The sequence below is a fragment of the Dipodomys spectabilis genome, unplaced genomic scaffold (genome assembly GCF_019054845.1).
Source record: "Dipodomys spectabilis isolate Male_0828 unplaced genomic scaffold, ASM1905484v1 ptg000108l, whole genome shotgun sequence".
Lineage (NCBI taxonomy): Eukaryota > Metazoa > Chordata > Mammalia > Rodentia > Heteromyidae > Dipodomys > Dipodomys spectabilis.
Genome location: NW_024870785.1, coordinates 23,527,273 through 23,545,340, shown reverse-complemented (window position 1 = coordinate 23,545,340; position 18,068 = coordinate 23,527,273). Strand labels below are relative to the sequence as shown.

At 44.7% G+C, this 18,068-nt stretch overlaps 1 long non-coding RNA gene across 1 annotated transcript; it reads left to right on the top strand.

Annotated features, from left to right (window-relative positions):
- The first annotated feature begins 256 nt into the window (after positions 1-256).
- Positions 257-17,854, top strand: LOC122114651. The gene is made up of 3 exons (XR_006148592.1): positions 257-267; positions 15,203-15,208; positions 17,727-17,854. It is a non-coding gene; the product is annotated as an uncharacterized LOC122114651 (long non-coding RNA).
- Positions 17,855-18,068: the final 214 nt, after the last annotated feature.

Sequence of the window (18,068 nt, the reverse complement as noted above, 5' to 3'; positions counted from 1 at the left end):
CAACCAGCCCTACCTGGCATCATGTATATGGTCTCCTGTGAAAGTGTATACTGACACATGGGACCAGAAGGGACCAGCAAGTCAGTAGTCCACAAGATGAAGAACAGGCCACCAGGCAGAAGCAGCACTATTTAGGAAGATCATTAGCATCCCAAGTCCCAGACCTATACCCCGGGTTCCACAGGCCTATGAAGGGATGTTTGACAGTCTCCAACCCCAGCCTTTCTTCTCTTGGGTCCAATAAAACATAGTCTAATTTAAAAACATGTAAGTGCTTTCATGGGAATATGTGTATACACATGCACAAAATCCCTGACCTGCAATTCTGTTTCCACAGGGCAATGGAGGGTGAGGAACCTTGAATTGCATGTCTCCCAGGGCTACACTGACATTAGCCAGCTAAAGATGCAGGATAGACTCCAAGCTCTGGCCTCCTTCTTCCGGATCCAATATAATCCATGACCAGGCCACTCTGACACCACATTTGTGCCCTCCTGTACACACATGCACAATCCATCTCACAAGTGAGTTCCAACAGGGAGTGGGACCACTTACTGAGAAATAAAGACATAGGCAGATTTACCTGCACCTGGGCTGACTCAGAGTAGGAAGCAGGAGGTCCCAAAGTGAAGAACAATAGGCTGCCTTGTGTGACCTCCCTGTAATGGGTTAAGCACTGGTTAGAGAGTGCAGCACTATACTGAGCTCCAGCCCCATAACCCCTAGCAACACAGGCCATATTCTGCAAGGGAGACATGAAAGACCTTCTGTCTAAGACTTCCTTCCCTTGGGCCGGCATCAGCACCCAAGTGGGAAAATCTGGCCACAGGTTCATGTGTTCCACAAACTTGTGTACACATGTGCGTGATGACATGTGCACTCAACCCCACACAAATACCCACTTACCACAAAGTGGGAGTGGTCCTACTTGCCTTAAAACTAGTGCATCTGGAATGGCATTGTTGCCTGGGATTACAGGGAAGGACATGCAAGATGTTAGTCCATGAGGGAAAGAACAGGGCACTGGGCATGTTCTCTATGTATCAGGTCCTCCTGGTTGAGGAGGGTTACAGTATTCCCATTTCCAATCCCACAACACTAGGCTATAGAGGGCACAGCTGAATAGTGACACAGGACACTCCCTACTCAAGGAAGCTCCAAGCCTACCTTCTCTTGGGTCCTATAATATCACACACCAGTTCAATTTGACACCATGTACATACCCTAGGGTGAACATGTGGACACACACACACACACACACAACAACTCACCAGTGATTTGGTTCCCACAGTATGGCAGGAGAGGTCTAATTTATCATGAAATGGGGGCATATGGGATGGCATCCATGGTGACCTGACACAGACAGAAATTCAGTATTCCTTAAGGTGAAAAAGAGGCTCTCAGGCATGAGCTCACTGTAGCACGTGAAGCAATAGTTAGGGAAGGTGAAGGTAGCATCCCCTGCTCCAGACCAATAATCCCAGGATACACAGGCATTAGCTGGGCAGATATGTGAGCCAACTGAGGCAACATGTATGTACATTACTTTGAATGTCTGTAAAACATCTCATACACCATTCTTTTTGCACAGGGGATGGGTGGGAGTCAACTTACCTCAAATCAGATGTATATGGGATGGCACCTGCAACTGGACCCACAGGACCACGAAAAGGTCATGGAGCTGAAGTTGATGCAGTCCTCAGTATGACTGCCCTGTTAAGAGGTGAAACATTGTTTGAGGAGAGTGGCACATCTGCAGCTCCAGGTCCATAACCCCGGGCTACACAAGTCATAGCCTGGGAGGCATGAAAAACCATTCCCTTCCTTCCCTTTGGCTCACAATAGCATGTGAAGAGGCAAAGTTGGCCACAATTACTGCCTTCCTCACAGTAATGTACACACAACCACACCCTAATCAGTCCCTACAAAGTGAGGAACAGGCCCACTTACTTAAGGAACCAGCAAAACAATAGTCTGCAAGGTGAAGAACTGGCCATCTGACATGACCTCCCTTTTATCAGGAAAAGCACTGGTTGGGGATGGCAGCAGCATTCCAACACCATAACCCCGAACTTCACAGGCCATATCTGGGACAGTCTCCAAATCCTTGCCTTCCTTCTCTTGGGTCCAATGTAGCATATAACCAGGCTAATCTGGCACCACCTATGTGCGTTCCTGTGATCACCTGTACATATGTATGCACACAACCCCTCACCAATAATTTAGTTCCTTCAGGATTAAGCAGAAGAACACCCATTTACCATGGGTCCAGGTGTAGGTACCATCTGTGAATGCCCCCACAGATGGTACCTACACCTGGGCCTACCCAAACCAGGAAATGGATGTCTGTGAGGTGAGGAAATACAGGCACCATGTAGGACATCGCTGTAGCAGGTGACACACTGGATGTGGATGGCAACAGCATCCTCAGCTCGAAGCCTACAATCCCAGGCTACAAAGGCCATAGCCTGGGAGGCATGAAAGACTCATCCCCAGCCTTCATTCCCTTGGGCCCTCAATAGCACAGGAAGAGGCAAATTCAGCCACACATATTGCCTTCCTCAACCTTGTGCATGCCCACACACAATGCCACACCTGTAATCGTTTTGCACGAATGGTGAAACAGGACCATTCACCTGGAATCTTGGGCATTTGGGATGGCAGTGACACCTTGGCCCTACATGGAGGGACCAACCAAAGGCAATCCACAAGGTGAAGAACAGGCCACTGGGCACGACCTCTCTGTAGCAGGAGAAGCATTGGTTGGGGGCAGGGTGGGCAGTAGCATCCCCAGTTCTAAGGCCATAATCCTGAGCTACATAGGCTGTAGCTGGGAAAAAAAGATGAGCAGGGAGAGGAGGCAGACTCAAGAACTGGCCTGCCTTCTCTTGGGTCTTCTATAGTGCACTTCCAGCCCAATATGGCATCATGTATGTGCATTCGTGTGAATGTTTAAACACAAATGCACACAACTCTTCCCCCATCATCCATTTCTAAGGAGGAGTAACAAGGCCCATTATCTCAAAACAGGGGCATCTGGGATGGCACTGAGACTTGGGGAGATACGGGCCAAGAATATGGAATTCAATCAGCTGAAGATGACAAGGTTCTTGGGCAAGTTCTTCTTGTTTCAGTTGGTTGGGGATGGTGGCTGCATCTGAAGCACCAGTCCCCAAACCCTAAGTTCCACTGGCCATAGCCCAGAGAAAAGGTGGGGCAAATTCCATCCCTGGCCTTCCTTCTCTTGTACCAGCTATAGCACATGTCTAGCTCAACACATCTGGATGTGGTGTGGGGCCTGGCAGAGGGTGTGGGGGCCCAGCAAGAGGGGCTAGGCCCACTTAACTCCAAACAGGGCTGTACTGGGATGGCTCCCATGGCAGGCAGTGGAGAAAATAACACCTCAAATTGGTGTTATCTGGGTTTGGATCCTGCATCTGGGCCCACACTGAGCAGGAAGGTAGAGGAATCTCTTTGGACTCCATGTAGCTGTGGCACGCACAGCACCAATTGAGAGGGAGGCAAAGTCCATAGCTCCAGCCCCACAACCACCAGACGATACCTGGGAAATGGAGGAACCCCCAGTTCCAGTAACTGTGGTACATGGGTCCAGGCCTATCTCATCAGAAATGTGGGCTCGTGCCCATGCACCTCCTCTCACTAATGCATGCTGGCATGGCCTGAGGTGGGAGGACAGTGTGGGCAGGGGAGTCACGTGTTTGGGGTGGAGCAAGCACTGGGGTGGGGAAGCATGAGGTGGGGGAGCACAGGGTGGGGGATGGGAAGCACAAGGTGATACTGCAACAGCATGGGGTGGGTATGGATGGGCTAGGTGGTAGGTGGTAGGTGGGGGAGGGGGATGAGGAGTGGGCCTAGTGAGGTGGAGCTGGGGGGACAAAAAGAGAGGTTGGGCCCACTTAACTTGAAAGAGGGTTGCCTAGAGATAGCTCCCACACAGTGGTAGAGGAGAGAGTGGAGAAGAGGGAAGTGAAGGGAGCTAAGGAAGGGAGGCTCACTTACATTGAATCTGGGTTGTCCAAGGATGGCTACTGCAGCTGGACCCACAAATGATATCTGCCTGTGGTGAAGCTGAAGAGTTCCTCAGGAACCAACACCATGCAACATGGGCTGTACCTGTTGGGGGAGGGCAGCTATATCCATAGCTCCATCAGTGGATACAGGAAAATGGAGAACCCCGGATCACAGAGACCATAGCCAGGAGGGAAGGCTGGGTGGACCATGAGCCCCTACTTTCCTTCTTTGCTGATTACAACAACTAATTTGCCACCTCTTGCACACATGTATATCCCCTCACCCACAATAGGAGGAGTGGGGCCGGGTTGGGGTTGAGAGTCAGGTTGGGAAGGGATATGGGAAATGTGGCCCACTTTCCTTGGAACTTGGTTATCTAGGGTTGCCACAGCTGGGCCCACACATCCCTAAACCAATGCATGGGGATGAGTGGGAATGCTATGGCCATGGGCCAGAGGTGGAGATGAGCCAGGCAGTAAGGTGAATGGGGTCCAAGTGGGCCAGGTGGCACTGGGGAGGGGGGCTGACAGAGGGTATGGGGGCCTGGGAAGATGGGATGGGCCACTTCACCCAAAACAGGGTTTATCTAGGATGGCTCCTGCAGGGGTCTGAGAAGATGGAGAAGAAAGGAAAGAACATGAGTAAGGGTGTCTCACTTACCATGGATAGGGGTCATCCAGAGAGATGTCTCCTCTAGCAGGGTTCACACAGAGCAGCAAAGTAGAGATCCATACAGAAAGCCACAGACCCCATGGACACTGTGTGACTGTGAAAGACACAACACAGGTTGAAAAGGAGGAGGCAAGGTCTGCAGGCCCATCTCCACAACCACCAAGTGACCTGGGAACTCCAGGGTGGGGGCGGAGGCTCTTAAACCATAGCCTGGAGGAGAGCATGGCAAACTTCCAGCCTGGGCATTCCTTCTCTGCAGCAGACACAGCTTGGTCCAGGCCAACCCTGCACTATGCCCTGTATACTGGTTGGGTGGTCATGCACACATCCTCTCTCCCATACATCTGTTCCCTTGGGAAGCTTGGGGCCAGGCCGCAGGGAGAGGGTAAAATCCAGTGGGGTTGGGACTGGAGATCAGGATTTGGGGGAGGGACAGGAGAGGGCATGGGGCTGGAGGAAGGAATCCAGCTAGGAGAGGGTGAGTAGGTCCCACTTACTTCAAATTGGGATTGGCCAGCCATGGCTCCTGAAGCTGGGCCCAAAAGTGACACCTAAGGTGGAGGTCTGCCTGAAGTGAAGCCTAAGGGGCCCTGGGGCACTGTGTCTTGGCAGCATGTGCAGCACTGGTCCTCAACTCTAACCTCCCAACAGCCAGATGTGGTGGATCTGAACAACCCTGAGCTACATGCCAAAGCTGGGAGGGTAGTCAGGGCAGCCTCTTGATCTCCTGCCCTTCTTCTCTAGTAACTGCTTTTGCTAGGTCCATACCAACAGCATCACTAAGTTCGTGCTTATGTACGCATGGCCATGTATATCCCCTCACACAGGCATGCTGGGATGGCCTTGGGGTGGGGAGACCCAATGAACTTGGGCTGACAAGCAGGGGGAAGCACTTGGTGGGGGTGGGGAAGCACTTAATGGGCATTGGGCAAGGAAGGGTGACGTGGGCAGGCAGGGGGAGCACAGGGTGGGGGTTGGGCAGGGGGGTCGTGTGGTGGGTAGGGCAGAGCAGGAAAAGCAAGGGGTGGGGGTGGAGTGCCAGAATCTGGGTGGTAGAAAACATAGGGGGTAGGGGGAAATGTGGGGCAGGGGTACAGGAAGAAATGGGGTTGAGTGGGATGGATTGCAGAGGGGCAGTGCGGGGGAGGGGGGGGGAGGCCTTGTGGGGTGGAAATGGGGGCAAGAATAGAGGCTGGGCCCATTTAACTAAGAACAATGACTTCCAGGGATGGCTTTCACAGGGTGGCAGAGAAAAGATTGGAGAAGAGGGGAATGGAGCAGGGGGTGGGGACTCACATTGAATCTGGGTCCTTTGGGGATAGCTCCAGCAGCTGGCCCCACTCTGACCTGGTAGGTAGAGGGCAATCCATGGTGAAGCTGGGGCTGGATTGGAGTGAGGGTCAGGCCAAGTGGGGTTGGGTAGTGTGGCGCCCCTTCCGCAAAACCAAGTTATCTAGGGTTGTTTCTTGTACCTGGATACACACATCCCTAAGCCAATGATGTGGGGGGTAACCGGAGGGCTGGGTAAATGGGTGGGTGTGGTGGGGGACACGGGGAATGAGTTGGAGGGTGGGCCTGGAGGCAGAAGGTGGTATGGGGAGGGGATCCACCAGGCCATGGTGAGAGAATGGGTTGGAGTATGCTGGGCATCGAGGGGAATGGGGCTGCAGTGGGCCCAGAGGCAGTGGGATGAGGGGGGCTGGCATTGGGGATGGGGGGGCCTGGGAAGAGGGGATGGGCCCACTTCACTCAGAATCGGGCTGTCCACGGATGGCTCCCACACGAGTCAGAGGGAAAAATAGAGAGGACAGGAATGAAGGGGAGGGAAGGGGGATCACTTGCCTTGAATTGGGGTCTTCCAGGGATGGCTCCCACAGCAGGGCCCACACTGAGGAGGAAGGTGGAGGTCCACGCAGGAAGCTGAAGATCCTTCAGGCACCCTGTGGCTGCAGCAGGCTCAGCAGCAGCTGAGAGAGGGAGGCAAGGTCCACAGCTGCAGCCCCACAACCTCCAGCAGACACTGGGAAGCCAATGAGCTCTGGGATCCACCAGCTTTAGCCAGGCAGGGAAACAGGGCAGATTCAGAGCCTGAACCTTCCTTTTTTGCATCTGCTCACAGCTCAATCCATAGGCATGCGCACATCCCCTCTCCCATGCATCCGTTCCCACGGGAGGGGCAGGGCTGGGAGATGGGGTGGACCCTGAAGGGGCCTCTGGTCTAGAGAGGGTATCCGGCCAGGAGATAGGGCCTAAAGTGGGAGGGTGGGCAGGAAGCACAGTGTGAAGGTGGGGAAGTTCAGGGTTGATGAAGGGGTGGGTATGGAGAAAGCACGGAGTTGGGGCAGGGAGAAGGACTGGCTAGGGGTCAGGGTGGGCCATTTGGGGAATAAGGAGGGCCTGGCAAAGTAGATAGGGGGCCAAGAATAGGGGCTGGGCCCACTTAACTAGAAACAGGGTTATCCCAGGATGGCTCTAGCTATGTGCTATGGGGCACCTGAGCTCTATTGGTGTAGGGAAGTCAGCCTATTTGAGTCACCATGCCTCACAATCTAGACTAAAAGTCAGCAACTACATCTTACTATTCATCTAGCAAGCACAAAAATCTCTTGGGTCATGAAGAGGTTTACAGTGAAGGTGGGTGAGTAGGATGGGACAAATTTGGGGAAACACATTCATAATACCCAAACTCATAATGCGTTTGTAATGTATAAAATGGACCTAAGTATGTGGTTCTTTTTTTTTCTTTTCCATTCCCCCTCCTTTTTCTTTCCTTGTTATGCCAGTACTGGGGCTTGAACCCAGGTTCTTGTGAAAGATTGAAATTGGGGCTATGTCCATTTTATAATATGCTAACTGCTAATTCTGCTTCTGTAAACCTGCTTGCTGCTAACACTGACTCTTCCCCTCCCAAAAATAAGTAAAAAGTTACAAAGTCCAGATGCAGGCCGGCCCAGGGACAAGGTCTGCAAACATAAAGAACAAAAGAGTATGTTCTTCTAAATTCAGTGTTTAGAAACTCTCAGCAAGGGGCTCAAGACAAGGACCATCTGGCGAGCCCAGCAAACTAAGTCAAATGTCAACCAATCACGAGCCTGTAACTATGTGGACTCCCCCCCAGGGAAGCCTCCCCCTAGAGAGCCAACCAGTTTACGACTAGTGTTACAAGACTTCCCACACAACAAAATGATTGCTGGAGTATATGATAATTTTTAACCTGAGCCAATCCTGGGGATCCTGGGGTCTTATGCTAATCTTGTGGTTTTTGTCTTTAAAAGTGCCTGTAAAGACTGCCCGGGGCTTTCAGTCTGCCTTGGACAGGGAGCCCGTTTGCGCAAACGCCTAATAAACTCCTCTTGCTTGTTGCATCTGCTGGTTTGGAGTCTTGGTTCTTGGGGTGCCCTCCCGTTGAAGAAAGCATCCCAGTGAGTCTGGGGTCTTTCACTTGGTGCTCCAAGGAGTTACTGCCCTAGGGTTTCTTGGTCTTCACTGGCCAGACTTCAATTTTCCTGGTTTATGTAAGCCCAACTACAGGTACCATCATCGTCATGTCCTCCTTTCAAGGTGTGTGGGTCCCCTTCTGCCTGCTTCCTGTGGGAGCCAAAACCTGGACTAGGGGTAGTGCACCTGTGTACACACACTCACATGAATGCACATACTTGGTGCCAGATTGGCCTAATCTTATTCTATACTGGACCTGAGGGAAGAAAGGCCAGGGCATGGAGACTTTAGCAACACTCATTCTTAGCTTTTCCATGCTACTCCATGTTACACCTCTCCTGCCTGTCTCAGTCTCATGTCATTCAATTTCTTAGTGTATATGATTTGTATGAGGGTGCTTTTTTCACTAAGGTGTAAAAACTATTTTAATACTTTTTTATTGTAAAAGTACTGTACAGAGGGGTTACAGTTACATGAGTAAGGTAATGAGTACATGTCCTATGGAGCATTGTTGCCTCCTCTTTTATTTTTCCCCTACCATACCTTCCTTCTCACCTCCCCAACTACTCCTGCCCCTTCCCTCCCCACCCAAAGTTGTAAAGTTCGTTTTCAACATGGTGTCTTGTACATCTCATTGTTGCAATGGGTTGACCTGTATCCCTGTTTAAGCATTTTGTTTTTTCCCTTCCGCTCCCCAAATTAGAAAAGTGTACATACAAGATGCAGGGCACTGGAATCAAATACAGTGAAAACAGGAATTATATCGTGGGGGAGGAACATAGCAAAGAAACAAAAAAAATCACATAGTGCATTGTAAGTACGTTAAAAACAATAGCAAAAAGAAAAAAAAAAACACTTGTGTCCCTGTCTTGGGTTCATTTCACTGTTAGAATGGCTATAAAAAAGAAATCTAATAAAAACAGATGATGGAGGGGATGTGGCCAAAAGGGAACCCTACTGCATTGTTGATGGTAATGTAAACTTGTTCAACCACTTTGGAAAGCAGTATGGAGGTTCCTCAAAAGATTCCACATAGAGCTCCCCTATGACCCAGCAATCCCTCTTCTGGGCATTTACCCAAATGAGCACAAACAAGGGTATACTAAAGCTACCAGCACAACTATGTTTATCACAGCATTATTCACGATAGCTAAGATAGGGAACCAACCCAGATAACCCTCAGTAGATAAATGGATCAAGGAAATGTGATATATATATATGATGGAATTCTATGCCTCCATCAGAAAGAATAGCATTGCCCCATTTGTTGGGAAATAGAAATACTTGGAAAAATTATATTAAGTAAAGTAAGCCAGGCCCAAAGAAGCATAGGTCCCATGATTTCCCTTATTCACAATAACTAGTATACGTTTAGGACAAGCAAAAAAGGTCAAAAACTATTTTTATACATCCATTGGAAGTGCTTATTCAGATATATGATATAAATATATTATAAATATTCTCCCATTTTGAGGGTGGGTTTTTACTGTTGAAGTGCATGAAGCTGAAATATCTATATTTATGATGGAGACAAAGTTGTCCATTTTCGTTTTGTTGTTTTCAGTTCAGTATCATATCTAAGAATTTATCCAGCAGAATGTTATGAAGGCTTTTATATTTATTTGATAGCTTTTTATAATATTGCTAGTTCATATTTAACTGTCCATTTAGATTTGATTTTTATGAATGGCAGAAGGAAAGGCTAATTTCTTTCTTTTATATATGGAAAGCAATTTGTCCCTATTTTATTTTTTTGTGTGTGTAGTAATATGCAACCTGTAAAAATTGTTTTTTTGTTATCTTCTAATTTTAATGAGACAAAAGTATTTGTAAATGTATATGTGTTTTGTTCAATCATGGAATGAAATCAGAAGATCTGATTTGAATTTGGTAAAACATTTACAAGAATCAGAAAGACAATTCCCTGGTGGACCTTGTGAGTTGTAAAGGTGAGTTGTAAAAGTTGCGTAAGTAATGAGTACATTCCATGATAAAATGTTACCTCCTTCCTCTTTTTTTCTCCCACTTTCTCTCCCCACCTCAGCTCCCTGCCCCCAAGTTGTAAGGTTCATTTCCACCATAGTATCTTATGAGTATAGCGGTTGCATTGGATCACCCTTTGCCCTTCGTCTCACCATTTTGTTATTCCCCTTCACTTCCCCAAATCAGATAGACATATATTTTATTGTGGCTACCACAATAAAAAAAAAACAGTGATGACAGGGAATAAACCAAAGGAAAAAAAGTAAAAGAAAAAAGAAATAACTTCACACTGTACATTAAAACAACAACAAAACCCTCTTATTCTCATATCTTGGAGTTCATTTCAATCTTATATGGTCATATGTTCATAGCTATTGAACTATAGGACTAACCTAGACATAATATTAATTATTACAAAAGAGGGAAACCATGGGACCTATGTTTCTGTGGGTATGGCTTACTTCACTTAATGTGATTTTTTTCCAAGTCTTTCCTTTTTTTTTTTTTTTTACAAAAGGGCACTTGTCATTCTTTCTGATGGAAGCACATAATTCCATTTGTGTGTTTGTGTGTGTGTGTGTTTGTGTGTGTGTGTGTGTGTGTGTGTGTGTGTATCACATTTTCTTGGTCTACTCATCTACTGAGGAGCATCTGGGTTGTTTCCTTATCTTAGCTATGGTAAACAATGCTGCCATGAAAATGGATGTGCTGTTGCTTTAGCGTGGCCTTTTTTGTGATTGTTTAAGTGTTCAAATTTAAAGAGAATGATCAATAGCAAGTGAGTCAATTTTACATTTATTAACTATTTTATTAAATTTAAAATGTAACTTTGTGGGGAGGGGGGAAGGATCGGCTAGGGAGGGTGGGGGGATATGGGAAAGGATGGGAAGGGGAAACAAAGGAGGAGGCTACAATGCTTGATAAGAAATGTACTCATTATCTTGCCCGTGTAATTGTAACCTCTCTGTATGGTACTTTCACAATGAAAATAAAATGTAACTTTGTGTCAAATTTCACTCAACATTTATTGTAAATAAAAAATAACCAGATAGTTTTTGAGAAAAATTATCAGTGTTGAGTTGATTAGAAAATGTGTACCTTGAGCTCAGAGTTGCAGCTGATGCTAATATTCACAGGACTTGGCAGGAAAAGATCAGAAGAATCATGACTTTGAGTTCACATGGGGCCATGTAGTAAAATGATCTCAAAAAAATGAGTATATATATCATATATGTTATATATATATGGAATAATTATTATATTTATGTTTTAAGCATTTAAACCACTAATATGAAAAGGTTTCTGAATCATATTGCAACATATATGGATTTATTTGTACTTTTTCCAAACATACTTTTTTAGTTGTTGCTGTTATGGTTGGTTATAGGGCTTGAACTCAGGGCCTGGGCTCTTCTGTTTACAGCTAGCACTCTATCACTTGGAGCCACTACTCTACTTCTGGTTTTTGTAGTTAATTAGAGATAAGTCTCATGGACTTTCCTGCTTGGGCTGACTTTGAACTGCAATCCTCAGATTTCAACCCCTTGACTAGCTAGGATTTCAGGCATGAACCACTGGTGCTTGGATGCTACTTGAAGTTTATCAGTTTGCTAGACTAAGGGAGGGCTGCTTTGTCACCAGTTATTGAAGAAAAGAATATCTGATAATGCTCTTAATATGCACTCAGTGATATCCAAGTAAAATATGACTGTAAAATTCTTGCAGGAATCTATTTTTAACTTAATCTCATGGCATGCTCAGATTTATAGGCCGTCCCCCAAACCAGAGACCAGTCCAGAGAGTAAGCCTTTACTTTTGATCATGTTTGGTGCATAGGAATGGCTTTCATCAGATGTGGTTGAGGATGTGATGATTAAATTTGTAAAGTCTTTTCAGCAATGCCATACACCCCTCCAAGAACCATCTTGTCCAAAAATTTGAAAGTCTGGGAATTGCAGCATTTGGAATGGTGAAGCAGAATATGTGAGGAGAGCTATACATCTGATTAAAATATTATTATTTGAAATATTAAAATATTTCAAACATTAACCTGTCAAAAATCAACAACCCAATTATTTAAAGGCAAAGGAGATGAACAAAAAAGGGAAATTGCCAACAAACACATGAAGAACTGCTCAACATTCCTAGCCATTAAATAAATCCAAACCAAGCAATACTGAGAGGCTGGTACCCACAGCTAACACTTGTAATTCTAGCATAATTGGAAATCTGAGGTGTGAATTTTACAGTTCAAAGTCAACCAAGTGCAAATTTCCTGAGATCCTTTTCTTCAATGTATCACCAAAAAAATTAAACAGCCTGAAGCAGAGCGGTGGCTCAAGTGGTAGTTGCCACCCTTGAGTTCAAGGACCAGTACCAGCATGCATGCACACACACACACACACACACACACAGAATATGAATGACTAATATTATGTTGTTTTTTTTTTTTTACTTATTTTTTTTTATTTGGGTCCGATTGTGGGGCCTGAACTCTGGGCCTAGGCACTGTCCTTCAGCTCTTCAGCTCAAGGCTAGCGCTCTACCACCTGAGTCACAGCGCCACTTCCGGGTTTTTTCTTTTTGCTTATGTGGTGCTGAGGAATCGAACCCAGGGCCTCAGGCATGCAGGGCAAGCGCTCTACCACTGAGCCAAATTCCCAGCCCCAATGAATGACCAATATTATGTATACAAGCACAAATGCTGTGGATATGAAGAAAAAGGAACGCTAAACAACTGAAACCACTAAGAAAATCAGTATGAAATTTTAACAAAAACCATAAACAAACAGAGCTATTGTGTGACCCAACCATACTCCTCAAGCATGCATATAATAGAATGTAAGTCAGAAGGTAAGGCACTTGCATACCTATGTCCATTGTAGCACTTGCCACAATAACCGAATAGTGGAAATGGCCCAAACTCCTGATAGCCAATGAAGATAGATAGATAGGTAGGTAGGTAGGTAGATAGATAGACAGACAGACAGACAGACAGACAGACAGACAGACAGACAGACAGACAGACAGACAGATAGATAGATGCATGGTAGATTGATAAATAGATCATAGATAATAGAGAAACATAGACATAGGTCACTAAGCATATCCTATATACTGTGAGACAGTGAATGATTATATACCTCTCTTCTCTCTCACTTTTTGTGCCAAGAATACTTCTCACAAGGAAAAATGTACCACAGGTCCCCAAAAAACTGACATATAGTCATGACTAAAATAGACAGTCCAAGACATTTATATATTTTTTTCTTTGCCATCCATTCTGTCTTGTAGCCATGATCACCTCCTTCCCATTCTAGCTTGGCAGGTACTTGGGAAGCTGTGACTCACTAGGACCTCAACCTCCAAGACACCAGGATAGCAATTCAATTTCTTTTGCTAAGAATTTGTTATTTATTGGGATAAACTCAGCTTTATGTTTTATTCTTCTGGAATAACTTTCTTTAGATCATCAACTTATGAAGAAGACATTAATATTTACACTTTCAGCTGTGTCTCTTAACACAAAAGCTTGTGACCTTAGTCAAGTTCAGGAGGATAGAGTGTTATCAGAGGATGAACATACACAAGCCAGTTGGGGGGGGGGGGAGCATGCCATAATTCCAACAAGTTAGAAGGTGTAGGTAGTAGGTTCATGACCTCAGAAAAAATTCAAGACTTTATCTGAAAAACAAACTAAAAGCAAGAAGACTAGGGCATGATATTCAAATGTTAGAGGACTTGCTTAGCAAATATAAGGCCCCAAATTCAATCCCTGTTACCACAGAGCCTAAGAAGTAAAAAGCATGAACAGATAAAGCATTTCATTCATCTCCATGTTTTGTAATTCTAAAATCACAAATTTCACACCCAGTCTGGGAAATATGGTGCAGACTGTTTTTCCTTCTCACTGTGAAAACATCTCTGTGCGGCATGTCTATTCCAAGTTCTCCTATTGTGATTCTATCCCTGGATGTGGTGATGGCAACAACTGTAGTCTGGTTCCTCTCCCTGAAGCAGGAACTCAGCAGCTAGGCCCTTGCTGTCACTGTCTGTGCTCAGCTCCCCCTGTAGTTTCTGCCACTGTGTCTCTCAGAGCACAATAGTACAACCACTGTGTCTCTCAGAGCACAGCCAAGTCTGACACCAGGACTATGGCTTTCTTCTTTCTTTGTCATACATGGCCTCAAATCCTTTGTGGCTTCCCATCTCATTGGCCTTGGAGAATTTAATAAGGAGCTGTGGACCTTCTCCAGGGTATTGGACATACCAGAATAAGGTTTGGTTTCATAGGAGCAGTTCACAGTTAGGGAAGCCCCTTCCAAAACGGCCACTGGCCTTTTGTCTGGGTCACTGAGTCTCCATTGCTTCCTCCTGAAAACAAAATATTAGAATTCAGCAGGAGATACCTTAATCTGCTTGGTCATGACTCTCCTCTTTCTTAGAGAAACCAGGGTTAAAGATTCTGTCAGCATCATCAGCAAAAGAATTATTTTTTGTGCCATATCACTCACCAAACAATAAGAGCAGTGCAATTACTGGTCCTGGGGAGCAGCTCATTTTCAGAGCCTCTGCAGTCAGTGAATCTTGACTTCTTGTTGTAAGGAAAGGTGAAGGCATAGGGAAAGATGAATTAAGCTGAGGATGACAGCAGGAAGTGGGTGTGTGTTTGGAAGATGGGCCCCCTTGTGGACAAGATCCCAAACTCAGAGGACTGTTAACCTCTCAAAGGCCAGTGCTATAACTCCATTCTGGCTCTCCCTCTCCTCCATCCCCGATATACTTGTAGCTTTCTGGTGATTCTCTTTAATTCTGTTTTCTATTTTTGTATTTTGAGCCATTACACTTATTTAGCCACTACATCTTATTTAGAAACACTACTCCAAACACTTCTAAGAAAAATTTAACTTTACTATTTGACTTTAGTTTTTGCTCACCCAGTGAGTCACTGAAAAATTAGAAAAACAAGTTTTAGGATAGAATTGTAAAAATATCAACAAGCCTAGTAGTCATTAGCTCAGTTTGGATAGCAGAGACAAATTAAATTATGCTATTCCCACACCTCAAACAATATCAGAAATCTGTCAGGTAATTAAAAAATACTTCTCAATGCAAATTAAATGAATAAATGGATAGCTTAATCCTAGCACTTAGGAAGCTAAGGCATGATGTGCATAAGTTCTAGGCCAGCATGGGCTACATAGCACCTTTTAAGCCAACCTAGGTTACATAGTCAGAGACCCTGTCCCAACAAAAATATATTAGGGAGAAGTTTCAGTACCCTGTTTTCACCAATAGATAGGTCGGTCAAGAGAAAAATCAACAAAGAAAACTCAGAACTAAAAAATAATACAAATAAAATGGACTTAAGGAACATCAATAAAGTATTTCATACAGCAGCTGAAATATATACATGCTTTTCTGAAGTCCATTGAGCAGTCTCTAACATAGATAACATTTTATGTCATAAAGAAATCTTACCAAATGCAGAAACATTTAAAAATCCCCTGCATTCTCTTGTATGACAATTAAAGAACTAGCTTAGTAAAAGATACTACAAATATTTAACACTTGAAGATTGAGTAACACATTGTGAATGACAAGTGGATCAATAAAAAAATAAAAGACAAAATCCAAACAATTCTGGAATCAAATGAAAATAAAAAACACAAACTACCAGAATCTCTGGGAAACAGCAAAGGACATGATGTCAGTTGTAGTTAAAAGTGCCCAGACCCTCTACCAAAAAAAATTCCACATAAAATTTCCAAATACATAGACTAACATGTACACCAAACTTGTAGAAAAACAAAAGCAAACAAAATCCTGAGTTACTGGACGGGAATAAATAACAAAGTTTAGGGAAGAAATTAATAAAATTATGATTTAAAAATATGCACAAGCCAGGAGTTCATGGCTCACACCTGTAATCCTAACTACTCAGGAAGCTGAGATCTGAGAACCTCGGTACAAAGCCATCCAGGCAGGAAAGTCCATGAAACTCTTGTATCTTCAATTAACCATGGGAAAACCAGAAGTGATGCTGTGGCTCTATCTGGTAAACCACTAGCTTTGAGCAAAAGAGCACAGAGCCAGTGCTTAGGCCATGAGTTCAAGCAATAAAATAATAACAATAATAAATTAAATATCAACAAACACCAAGGAAGTCCAAAATCATGTTGGAAAACTTTGAAATGAAAAAATGTAATAAAGAATATACAAATGGGCTGGGAAGGTGGCTCAGTGGTAGAGCTCTTGCCTTGCATGCATGAGGCCCTGGGTTCTATTCCCCAGCACCACATAAGCAAAAAGGAAAAAAGCCAGAAGTGGCACTGTGGCTCAAGTGGTAGAGCGCTAGCCTTGAGCTGAAGAGCTGAGAGACAGTGCCCAGGCCCAGAGTTCAGGCCCACGACCGGACCCCAAAAAAGAATATACAAACAAAGGCCCAGGACTGTATCAGGCCTTCTAAGAATTAATCCCAATTGGTATCAAACTCTTCAATAAAATAGGAAAGAAAAGGACACTACTAACCTCATTTATGAAGCCAGTATTGCAGTTTTCCCAATCTAGACAGAGACCCAAACAAAAAAGAGAGAATTATAGATCAATCTCCTGATGAACATTTCTGGAAAAATGCTCACTAAAATACAAACAGAATTCAACAATACATTAAAAAGATCATACACCATGAACATTTTGTAATCTAAGGAAATAGAAGGAATATAAGGAAATATAAGGAATATAAAGAATATAAGGCATCAAATACAGTGAAAACAGGGGTTAGGTGCCCTGCATCTTATATATACACTTCTCTAATTTGGGGAGGGGAAGGGAAAAAACAAAATGCTTAAGTAGGGATACAGGTTGACCCATTGTAACAGTGAGATGTACAAGACACTATGTTGAAAAAATGAACTTTACTTCCAGCCGCCGGCCTACGGCCTGAGGTTCAGATGCCAGGAACCTCGCGGCCCTCCATGGGCTCGTGGGCAAGCCCGACCCGGACCCCCAGCATGTCCCTGTGCAACTCTTCCCGAGGCACTACCTTCAGGCTGGCTTACAGAGGTCCGGAAGCTGCAGAGGAGCACATACCTCTTGTTAAGGAAGGTACCCTTTGCTCGCCTGGCAAGAGAAATATGCAGTAAATTCACTCCAGGTTTTGACTTCAGTTGGCAAGCACAGGCCCTGTTGGCCCTTCAAGAGGTGGCAGAAGCATTTCTGGTTCACCTTTTTGAGGATACCTATCTCCTCTCTTTACACTCTGGCCGAGTCACTCTCTTCCCCAAGGATGTGCAGCTGGCCAGAAGGATCCGCGGCATTCAGGAAGGACTCGGCTGAGTGCTACATCATCTCTGAATGATCCCCTGGGATGCTGTGGAGATGTGACTAGATCCAGTGGTGTCAGAAGTGCTGTGTGAACTCAGCCGTGTGCATGTTGCCTTTTAAACTTTCTTTATGAAGGGGAAGACTGCAGGACTTGCCTCTATAGCAGAGGTATTAGAGAAGACAAGTCAAGACAGTTCCAACAGCTTGAAAAGTATGTGCAGATACTTTTGAGTATTAAAAGTAATACTTTTTGTGAATTACTCATATGACTGGAGGCTATGGGAGAAGCATATTGTTCCTTTAGATCTCTCTGTACTATGTGCATTTTTTGTCATATATATATTTCTACTTTTATTTAAAATATAAGGGGAAAAATAAGGGAAAAATACTTCAATCAGTTACAGGGAAGCACTTGGCATGCCTAGCATACAAATCTTAACTATGAACCTACCAGATTCTTCTTATCATTAGTGCTTATCAGCAAGTGTGTAGCTTTTCAAAACTTAATAGGAGTTGAAATTGAAAATCTTTTTTTTAAGTCTTTCCACCTCCATCTTACAAATTCATCCAGAAATTTAAATGCAGAGGCTATACTATCTAATTCTTAGTTGTAAATC